The sequence below is a fragment of the Hemitrygon akajei genome, chromosome 30 (assembly GCF_048418815.1).
Source record: "Hemitrygon akajei chromosome 30, sHemAka1.3, whole genome shotgun sequence".
Taxonomy (NCBI): Eukaryota; Metazoa; Chordata; class Chondrichthyes; order Myliobatiformes; family Dasyatidae; genus Hemitrygon; species Hemitrygon akajei.
This window is the reverse complement of record NC_133153.1, coordinates 39,880,032-39,891,906: the sequence shown is the minus strand read 5'-3', so window position 1 is coordinate 39,891,906 and position 11,875 is coordinate 39,880,032.

Below are 11,875 nucleotides of genomic sequence, written 5' to 3'. Positions count from 1 at the left end.
GCCACCTTTCTCCCACTTGTTACGAGGCAATATGAAGGCTGTAAATATTGAAGAGTGACATTTTAAAATATTTATCGCTGCGAGATTAATAGCAAACACAAATTTTAATATTTAATGAAGCAGATGTTTAAGGCTGGATTGAGCAAGGAGGGAGGAGGAGGTGGGGGGAGGCGGTGGTTGGTTAGTATAAAAACTGAGAGGCAACATCTGGGTAACTAGCTGGAAATGTCAATAAATATTGAGTCAGGAGATATGATTGCACCGCTCCTGATTGGATTAATTGGTAGGTTGAGGAAGTCAAGAGCAGACAGTGCTGTAGCTAGGGAACAGTTATATAGGAAGCTCTTGACTCATTCTGTGTGGAAAGGGAGACTCAAAGACCCAATAGCTGTGATGGTCATTTCTTCTCCAATTTCAGCACTTGACCCACCAGCCCCACTCCCCGCCCCTGATGCAGTAACTGGTATCCTGCAGCCACATCCGACTAGCTGACTGTGGTGTTCTTTGCAAACTCACTACTCCGGCGCACTGGTGCAGCGTTCTGCGGATCGCTTTACTGCCCGGATTATTGATAGGAGTTCGATTCATGCCGCTGTCCGTAAGGAGTCTGTGTGTTCTCCCCGTGACCCTGTGGGTTTCCTCCGGGTGCTCTGGTTTCCTCCCGCAGTCCGAAGATGTACGGGTGAGGTTTAGTAAGCTGTGGGCATGCAATGTTGGTGCGAAAAGCCCAGCACGATCCTCGTTGATTTGATTTGACACGTTTCACTGTGTGTTTCAATGAGCATGTGACAAATAGAGCTAATCTTTGTCTCATTTAATCTTCCCTAAGAAGCAGAGCGTGGGGTGGGAGGTTGCCGTGGTGAACCCTGCTCAAGGGGCTCTTGGTCAGACTGACCTTTTGAAGGAGGTGGTCACCACTCTGCCCCCCGAATGTCTTTCTACCCCCACCTTCCACATTTGGCCAAGTTCAGCCTTGGTTTCCAGCACCACTGCACCCTCTCTGTGGGTCCTACCCATGTCCCAAATTCACCCGCCTTTATTTATTCCCAGAATAACCCCACTAAGATCTGATAGACTGGCCCCTGCTGTATTGCCCTTTGTGGGATCGTGCTGTGCATGGACCAGTTGTGTGTTCCCTGTATTACAACGTATAGGCTACGTGCGTAGGGAGAGATAGAGAAGGGAAACAGTTACCCCACTTAATGGCAGTGTGCCCGAGATGGCACCTTCCCTGGGTAGGGGAGTCCAAAATTGAGGGGCACATTTAGGGAGAGAGGAGAAAGGTTTAAAAGGGGGGGGGGAACGTCTTCACACAGAGGGTGATGATTACATGGAACGATCTGCCTGAGGAAGTGGCTGAGACAGGTACAACAGTATCATTTAAGAAGCACTTGTATAAGTAATGGAGAGATGGGGTTTGGAGGGACGTGGGCCAAACACAGGTGGTCAATGTGCTCTGCTTGGACTCCTTGGGCTGAAGTTCCTGTGTCTGTACTGTATTGCTCTATCACTCCATAACGTCCGATTGAGTTACCTCCCCTCCAGACTCTGGCTGGGCTTGTTGGATCTCTGCTCACGGCCTCTTTTTGAGCCAGGGTGGAGGAGCAACACCTTATATTGTGTCCAACCTGGTGGCAAAAATATCGGTTTCTCCTTCTGGTAAAAAAAAATTCCCCCCCCCCCCCTTCCCTCTTCTTCTATTCCCCACTCTAGCCTCTTACCTCTTCTCATCTGCCTATCACCTTTACCTGGGTCCCCTCCTCCTTCCCTTTCTCCTATCAGATCCCTTCCTCTCCAGCTCTTTACCTTTCTCGCCAACTTGGCTTCACCTGTCACCTTCTAGTTATCCTCCATCCCTCCCCACAGAAACCTTTTTATTCTGGTGTCTTTCCCCCTTCCTTTTCAGTCCTGAAGAAGGGTCTCGGCCCGAAACATCGTCTGTTTATTCATTTCCATGGATGCTGCCTGGCCTGCTGAGTTCCTCCAGCGTTTTGTGTGTGTTGTTTTGGATCTGTGCCCATTGCTTTTGGATCTCGGTCCCCACCACTCAGTTTTTCCACTGAAGGGAACTACCGCTCTTGATTTATCTTTCGATCCATCTCAGCTGCTGATTCAACAACTAAGTTCATGGCGAAGATCTTGCAATCTGCGGCTGAAGGAAATCCCTGGTGTGGATGAATTTGCCACAAACTTATCAATTGTGGTCAACGATTGTTTAAGGCCCCAAGATATAGCTGCAGAATTGGAACATTCGGCCCATGGAGTCTGCTCCACCATTCCATCACAGCTGATTCTGCAGAGGCTGGAAATCCAGAGTAGCTCACATAAAATGCTGAGGTCAGCAGGTCATGAAGCATCTGAGGAGAGGAATACACAGTCTATCTTTCAGGCCAAGACCCTTCATTGGGATTTTTTCTCTTTCCTGCCTTTTCTACATAATCCTTTCCACCTTACCAGTGAAAAATCTATCAATCTCTGCCCTAGGTACACCGAGCAACTTGGCTTCCACAGCTCACTGTGGAAACTTCTCCTCAGTTCCTCTGTGACCTACTCAAAAACTTGACCCAATAGCTCATCAACCCAGCTTAGACTTCCCTCCGGAATCTGGTTGTCCGACCACATTCCTGCACTGGGTAGGGTAGGCAAAGATGCTCCTCGGGTTGGAGAGTATCACTCAAACAAAGGGCTGGTTCTATAGCGGAGAAACGCACAAGGTGCTAGAGAATCTGAGTGGGTCTGTTCAACTGGACTCCGGTCGAGGGGTCTTGACCTGAAACGTCGACTGTCTAAGATTCAACACTCACATTTATTTAGCATGTGATCACTGAAACTTTGGGTGGCGGGGTGGAGATACGTCTCTACCAAAGGAGGTGTAAGGCGCTCCTTCCCTCCCCTAGCCTGCGGGTCACCCTTGGGCAAGGTGTAGCACCTGCTTAGACCCTGATCAGGGTCACGTGAAGCCATGGGAGCAGGTGGTGGATGGTCATACGAGCAGCTGGTGCATATCACAAGCCCTGGTTATGCGACCACTGACGCCAGGCAAGCCAGCTCTGAAGAGTATTGATAATGGCTGGGGTCACCCATCATGTAAACTCACTGCCCAGAAGAAGGCAATAACAAACCACTTCTGTAGAAACATTTGCCAAGAACAATCATGGCTGTGGATACAGAACGGAATAAGATCAACAGATGGAAAGACAGATGGAAGACCATGAATGTCCTGGGCCACGGACGACACGGCACATAATGATGATGACTTTGAAACATACAGTGAAAAATGTCATTTACTTTAACAACCAACCAACACACCCGAGGGTGAGCTCGGGGCAGCCCCCAAGGTGTCATGACGCAGTCCAGCGCCAAGATTTCCCTCCGTAGATGGTGCCTGGCCCATCGAGTTCCCCTAGCATCTTGTGTCCTGCTCCGGGATCAAAATCGGATTTATTATCACTGACTCAGATGAAGTGAAATCTGTTGTTTTCTGGCAGCCATCCAGTTCAAAGACATAAAATTACTATACATTACAAAACAGAGTAATCGTATTCCTTACTAATTACCCTTGAAACCTGATCTCTGCACGTTCGTATCTACCACCCACTAGTCCAGGGGTTCCCAACCTGGGGTCCATAGACCCCTCAGTTAATGGCAGGGGTCCATGGTTTAAAATGTTGGGAACCCCTGCACCATGGGTAGTGTACCATGACCAGCTTACCCAACAACCCACCTGTCATTGGGATGTGTGAGGAATCTAGACCACCCACGGCATTATCACTTCACCTGATCCGTCCTGGGACCAGCACGCAAGTGCCGTCACAAAGAAGACACACAGTGCTTCTGTTTCTTTTTAGAAGTTTGTGCAGATTCAGCATGTCATCTAAAACTTCGGCAAACTTCTGCAGAAACACAGTGGAGAGTTTCCCGACCAGTTGCATCACGGCCGGGTATGGAAACACCAATGCTGGTGAATAGTGGACGCAGTCCGGTCTCTCACTGCAAACTATCCCCCCCTTACCATTGAGCTCATCTACAAGGAGCACTGTGCCAAGAAAGCAGCATCCAGGCCAGGCCATGATAATCAATTTACTTTGAACTTTGATCCCACGTGGTCACAGAGAGAAAGTGCAAACTCCACACACGCTGTAGAGTTTAAAGTTCCAACGCTGGACTGCACCTTGATGCTGAGAGAGCAGTATTTATTGAACTACAGTCTGTACAATAAATCGGACTGCGCATGGGGCCTGAGACAAATTGATTCCAATCGATTCTTTCACTGAGGAGAGTTAGCTCACCAGTGAACCGTGCAGGTCTCCAAACGTCGCCCTCCTGTGGCCAAGTTCAGACCGGCTACTGTGCGGACAAACCGTTCAGTGAGGAAATCCCCACCTCTGACTTCAGCAAGGGGCTGTCCAGGATTACACAGCAGCCCCCCAGAAAGTGACGGATAATCCCCAAGAATAAAACAAAAAAGCATTCTTTTTTCTATTATGGCTTTGCCTGCTGGTTATAAAAGTGTTGCTGGTCTTGGTGTGGGTTTATTACTGTCGCGGGTACCGAGTCACAGTGGAAAGCTTGTCTTGCGTTCTGTTCATGCAGATCAGATCAAGGTAGAAGAAGGTAAGGCAATAACAGAATGCAGAACAACGTGTAACAGCGTCAGAGAGAGTGTGGTGCAGGTGAACAATAAGGTAGATTGTGAGATCAAGAGACCGAATTATCGTAAAAGGGATCCATTTTATAACAGTGGGATTGAAGCTGTCCTTGAGCTTGGTGGTACAGTTCATGCTTTCAGACTTTTGTATCTTCTGCTCAATAGGAGAGGGGAGAAGACGGAAGATCTGGTCTTTGATTATGCTGGCTGCTTTACTGAGACAGTGAGAAGTTTTGACGGATCCTGATGGAATAAAGAGTCAAAGGTCGGGTAACAAAGGGTCTGTACACTTACTAATTCATTTTATTTAGTTATTGAGATACAGTCCTGAACAGGCCCTTCCCACCCTTCGAGCCATGCTGGCCAGCAGCCCCCGATTAGCCTTAGCCTAATCACAAGATAGTTTACAACAGTGGTTCCCAACCTGGGGTGTAGTGTGTGAGTGTAGGCCTCTGTTAGTCTCGATAGACCATGGAATTGCACCTTGGAAAGTTTCCAGGGCACAAGCCTGGGCAAGGTTTATTTTCGTGGACGACCGGCAGTTGCCCAAGCTGCAAGTCTCCCCTCCCCACGCCACCAATGTTGTCCAAGGGAAGGGCATTAGGACCCATACAGCTTGGCACCGGTGTCGACGCAGAGCAATGTGTGGTTAAGTGCCTTGCTGAAGGACACACACGCAAGCCTCAGCCAAAGCTTGATCTAGCGACCTTCAGATAACTAGATGAACGCCTTAAGCACTTGGCCAAGTGTCAACAAGTAAACCTGGGGTACACATGGGGTTAATGGTAAGACCCCATGGCACAAAGAGGGTTGGGAACCCCTGAATGACAATGAACAATTAACCTACTAGCTGTGTGAGCAGGGAGAGATAGAGAAGGGAAACAGTTACATGAGGAAATCTGCAGATGCTGGAAATTCAAGCAACACACATATAAAATGCTGGTGGAACGCAGCAGGCCAGGCAGCATCTATAGGGAGAAGCGATGTCGACGTTTTGGGCCGAGACCCTGCGTCAGGACTCAACTTCGTCCTGACGAAGGATCTCGGCCTGAAACATCGACAGTGCTAATTTGAAGTTTGAAACTTGAAATTTCCAGCTTGAATTTCCGTTTCTAGGAATGCATCCTCACTTAATGGCAGGGTGCCGGAGATGGCGATTAACTTGCTAGTTGGTATGTTTTTTGTACGAAACGGCAGCACCCGGCGAAAAATCACACATTCTATGGGGAGGATGTCGGAACTGAACTCCGAACTCTGACACTGCGAGAGCGCTATGCTATATTGTTGGTCTGGGGAAGGTCAGCGCCAATCAGGTGACCAAAGCTGGTGAGGGGGGTGGTGCAGGAGGAGAGAGTATTTGGGAACGGTAAATCTGCAGGATGACCTGCCTGAGAAATAGGTCGTCTGTGCCACCTTAAGTCTCCTCACACATGCTCAACTCCACTCAGTGCCTTAGTCAATACTTTCCTGATGTTTTCACTGAGAACTCAGACATGTGAATGAAAGATCAGTCCTGCTTATTTTCAGACTGTGTACAGTTAAAACGAAACCTGAAGAAACAGACACGATTGGGTGATTCGAAATAAAAAAAACACGAATATACCAGAAACACAGCGTTAGTGGAACCAGAATCAGAGTCAGGTGAAATTTGTTATTTTGCATTAGCAGTATAATACAAACATATAACATTATTATAAACGTCAGTACAAGATTCGGATTTATTTATGACATTTACATTGAAGCATAGTGAGGTGTGTCATTTGTATGAACAACCAACACAAGCTAGTGCAAAAAAAATGGAATAGTGGGGTAGTGTTCGTGGGTTCATAAGACCATCAGACACAGGAGAAGAATAAGGCCATTCAGCCCATTGGGACTGCTATATCAAGTTATGGCTGAGTTATCATCCCTCTCAATCCCATTCTCCTGCCTTCTCTCCATAACCTTTGATGTCCTTACTAATCAACTTCTGCTTTAAATATAGCAAATGACTTGGCCTCCACAGCCGTCCCTGGTAACGAATTCCACAGATCCACCACACCCTGGCTGAAGAAATTCTTTCTTATCTCTGTACTACAGGGAGTCCCTCTATTCAGAGGCTGTACCCTCCAGTCCTAGACTCATCCACTATTTGAAGCACCCTCTCAATGTCCACTCTATCAAGACCTTTCAATATCTGGTAGGTTTCAATGAGACACTCACTCCTTCCCCTAAACTCAGTGAGTGCAAACTTATATGTTAGCTTATACATTAACCCTTTCATCCCTGATCACTCTTGTAAACCGGAATGATTCTCGGGGACCGCTCAGAAAACTGATTGTGCAGGGAAAGTTGTTCCTAAATCTTTGACAGAAGGGATTCTCCAGCAGTAATAGGAAAAAGGCATGTCATGGATTCTGAGCGTCCCTAGTGATGGGTACTCCCTTCTTGAAAGTTGAAAGTTCAAAGCTGAAAGTAAATTTATTTTAAAATTACAAATTTACTCCCTTGAGAAGAGAAAGCTCTAACAGTTCAGAACCAGGTCCTTTTTGCCAGAATTGACTTGCAAGGGCAACAGGTCCTCTTCCCACAGAAATTGCCTGACTTGCTGAGTGCTTCATAAGTTCAAGTTTAAGTTTAATTCTCATTCAACCATACATGAATATTCATGAATACAGCCAAATGAAACAGCGTTCCTCCCGGGCCATGGTGCAAAACACAGTATCGACAGTCACGCACAGCACAAGTAGGATCGCAGTCACACAAAAATATATAGCCCTTGTTCCTGAGTGTCATGTCCTGCTGTCAGCAAAAACAATCAGGTTTCAGCAGTCCACAAACGTGCATATATTTGCCATCTACTCCATTCCATTCCAGATGGTCTCCCATTGAGAGAACGCTTGACGGCAGAACCAGCAGGAGGGGTGAGTACCCACCCCCAGCATGGACGCTGTACCACACTGCCTCCAGAGTCTCCCCTCATGGACTGCTGCAGCAGTCAAGCCCAAGGCTTGAGGCCTACTCCTTGCTACAACCGAAGCATTGCAGCTTCCCCACCATTGGTCACACCAATCAACCAATGAACTGGACTTGCAGTATTTTACATTACCAATGTCCAACAGGATCATTAGAAAAACTGTTTTTATTCCAAATCTGTGCTTTTTAAAATAATTTGATTGGGTAATTCTGCACATAAGCAAGCCTTCTGGCTGAATTGCTATAAGTAGCTCTGGCTAATTTGAAGCAGATAACATACATCACTGTGCAAAAGTCTTAGGTACACATGTAGCTAAGGTGCATAAGACTTTAGCACAGTACTGTATTTGTCAACTTGGAACAGAGAGCGAGTTTGTAAATCTGACGGGAGCAAAGGATGTTCAGGATAGTGGGGGGGGGTGGAGTGTCGGAGGAGGGTGTGGGACAGGTGACAGAGGAGTATCAGGGGCAGTGGGGTGGGTTGGGGGGGTGACGCAGGTGCAGACACAACCAGCCCTGAGACACCAGGCAAGTTTATTTGACTCCAAACAATTGGTTTATTGATCATTTCAGAATGTCTCACTGGTGCTTCCCGCTCCCTCCCCTCTCCCTTCCCCTTTTCCCAACCATGGTTCTCCTCTCCCTGCCCCCTTCCTACTCTCAGTCCATAATAGAATCTGGTTTATCATCATTCACTTATGCCATGAAACATGATTTTTTTTTGCAGCAATTGTACAGTGCAATATATAAAATTACTACAGGACTGTGCAAGGAGTCTTAGGCTCCCCAGCTTAATAGCAACACACATAAAATGCTGGAGGAAGTCAGCAGCTCATCGATGGAAATGAATAAAGAGTTGATGTTTCAGGCCGAGACCCTTCTTCAGGACTCAAGCAGAAGAGTCTCGGCCCAAAACTTTGACTGCTTATTTCTTCCCATAGATGCTGCCTGAACTGCTGAGTTCCTCCAGCGTTTTGTGTGTTGCTTTGGGTTTTGAGCATCTGCATTCGTTCTTGTGTCTATGACTAACTTCCCATACTTCTCATCAAAATACCCTACTTAGATTAGAAGTTTCTGTTCCGTTCCATCTTGAAATAGAGAGTTTCCTGAGTAAGTTGAAGTTGTTAGCTCTACAATTTGACTGTTGTTATGAGTCGAGAGGTATACCTCACCACACTGACTGACATGGAATAGGCAACAGCGAACATGTTATGGCTGTTCGATAGAGAATTGAGTATGAGATCTTAATATTTATCTTTTGTTGTTTGTCGGTTCTGTTTATGTATGTTTTCTGTGGATTCTACTGTATTTCTTCATTTTCCTGTAAATACCTGCAAGCGAATGAATCTCAGGTTAGTATATATGACATTCACGTACCTTGATAACAAATTCACTTTGAACTTTGATTAGAGATACGCACACAGAGTGCTGGAGGAACTCAGCAGGTCAGGCCGCATCTGTGGAGAGGAAGAAATAATTGTCATTTCAGCCCGAGATCCTCCGTCAGGACTGGAATGAAGGGTCTCAGCCTGAAACGTCGACTGTTTATTCATTTCCCTGGATGCTGCCTGACCTGCTGAGTTCCTCCAGCATTTTGTTAGTGTTGCTCTGGATTTCCAGCATCTGCAGAATCTCTTGTGTTTATGCCATAAGACCAGACAGCATAAGAGAGGTATCAGGCCATTCAGCCCATTGAGTCTGCCCTGTCATTCCATCAAGGCTGATTTATTATCCCTCTCAACCCCACTCTCCAGCCTTCTCACTGTAATCTGTGACACTGTTGCTAATTAAGAACCTATCAACCTCTCCTCAAGGATTTGGCCTCTATAGCCATCCATGGCAATGAATTCCACAGATTCACCATCCTCCGGCTAAATAGATTCCTGCTCATCTGAGTTTGAAAGAGATGTCCTTGTATTCTGAGGCTGTGCCCTCTGGTTCTAGACACTCTCACTACAGGAAACACCCTGTCCAATCCTCTCTACCTAGGCCTTACAATATTCAATAGGTTTCAATTAGATTCCACACTCCCCCCCCCCTCCATTCTCCTAAACTCCAGTGAGTACAGGACCAGAAATATCAAACGCTCCTCTTCATCCTCTCTCAAGACTAGATAGATAGATAGATAGATAGATACTTTATTCATCCCCATGGGGAAATTCAACTTTTTTCCAATGTCCCATACACTTGTTGTAGCAAAACTAATTACATACAATACTTAACTCAGTAAAAAAATATGATATGCATCTAAATCACTATCTCAAAAAGCATTAATAATAGCTTTTAAAAAGTTCTTAAGTCCTGGCGGTAGAATTGTAAAGCCTAATGGCATTGGGGAGTATTGACCTCTTCATCCTGTCTGAGGAGCATTGCATCGATAGTAACCTGTCGCTGAAACTGCTTCTCTGTCTCTGGATGGTGCTATGTAGAGGATGTTCAGAGTTATCCATAATTGACCGTAGCCTACTCAGCGCCCTTCGCTCAGCTACCGATGTTAAACTCTCCAGTACTTTGCCCACGACAGAGCCCGCCTTCCTTACCAGCTTATTAAGACGTGAGGCGTCCCTCTTCTTAATGCTTCCTCCCCAACACGCCACCACAAAGAAGAGGGCGCTCTCCACAACTGACCTATAGAACATCTTCAGCATCTCACTACAGACATTGAATGACGCCAACCTTCTTAGGAAGTACAGTCGACTATGCCTGAGGGATGAGGGATAGGTGCCCTCTTCACCCCTTTCCTTCCTCAGTTCTGCTCCACGTAACTTTACACAGATACCCAGAAACATTCCCACCTGCTCTGGATGAGCGGAGATCTGCTTGTTAATTACCTTGCCACTTCCAAACACGTTCCCTGCTAATTATGGGTGCTTGTAGTGCTTTTAGCAGCTGGTGCAATTGTGTGGTGATCCTCTACCTAACACACCGCAGTTATGTTTCCAGTGTTTGTCTTTCAGAAGCCTAATTAACAGTGCGTTATTCCCACCTCCCTCTCCTCATGTCTGTGCTGTGATTGCCGAGATTATACACCCTGCGTGAAAGAGTCTCTCCTCGACAGCCACGAATCCCCGGAGCAACAACGTCATTGACTGGAGAGCACTTGTACACAGAGTAGTGGAAACAAAGTCCCCAGAGTCATTCAGAAGGGAGTCACATGGTCAGGTGTGAGAAACACTGGAAACCCTCAGGGATTGAAGCTAATTATCACAACCAAACAGAGCATTCAGATTAATTTATTTACAAGAGCATAAGAGCGGACATAGGCTATTCAGCCCATCGAGTCTGTTCCGCCTTTCAATTATGTCTGATTTATTATCCCTCTCAACCACATTCTCCCCATAACCTTTGATGCCCTGACTAATCAAGAACCTGTTAACTTTCGCCTAATGGACATACAATCTATGTATATAAACTACCTTCTTTTATTTATATTGATTGTGTCTTTTATTATTATGTGTTCTTCATCTTATTGCGTGTTTTTGTGCAGCATCAGATCCGGAGTGAGAATTATTTTGTTTTCCTTTACGCTTGTGTACTGGGAATGGCATTAAACAATATTGAATTTTTACATGTACCCAATGACTTGGCATCCACAGCCATCTGTGGCAATGAATTCCACAGATTCACCACTCTCTGAGTAAAGCAATTCTTCCTCCTCTCCGTTCTAAAGGGACACCCTTCTATTCTGAGTTTGTGCCCCCTAGTCTGAGATTCCCTCCATCATTGGAAATGTCACCTCCACGTCCACTCGGTCTGTCCACCAGGACAGGTATACGGAGAGGAGAGAGTTAAATAGACCAGGTAGCGTAGTGGTTGCCATGACGCAGTTTCAGCTCGGGGTGTCGGAGTTCGTGTTAACTGCAGGACTACCTCAGACAGACTATCTTGGGCCAAAGCACCTGTTTCTAAGCTGTCTATCTCTATGAATCTATGACTTGTGTATCTGTCTGTCTAAAAGCCTTTTAAATGTGGTAAAGATTTAAAGATTTAAAAATTAGCTTTATTTGTCACATATACATCAAAACATCGAAACATACAGCAAAATGCATCATTTGTGCCGAGTCAAATCAGTGACGATTGTGGCGGGGCAGCCCGTATGTGTTGACACGCTTCCTGCGCCAACATAGCATATCCTCAACTAACTAACGGTAACCCATACGTCTTTGGAATGTGGGAGGAAAGCCATGCCGTCAAGGGGAAAACGTACGAACCCCTTACAGACACGGCGGGAATCGAACCCCAACCTTACATACATCTGTTGCTGTAAAGTGT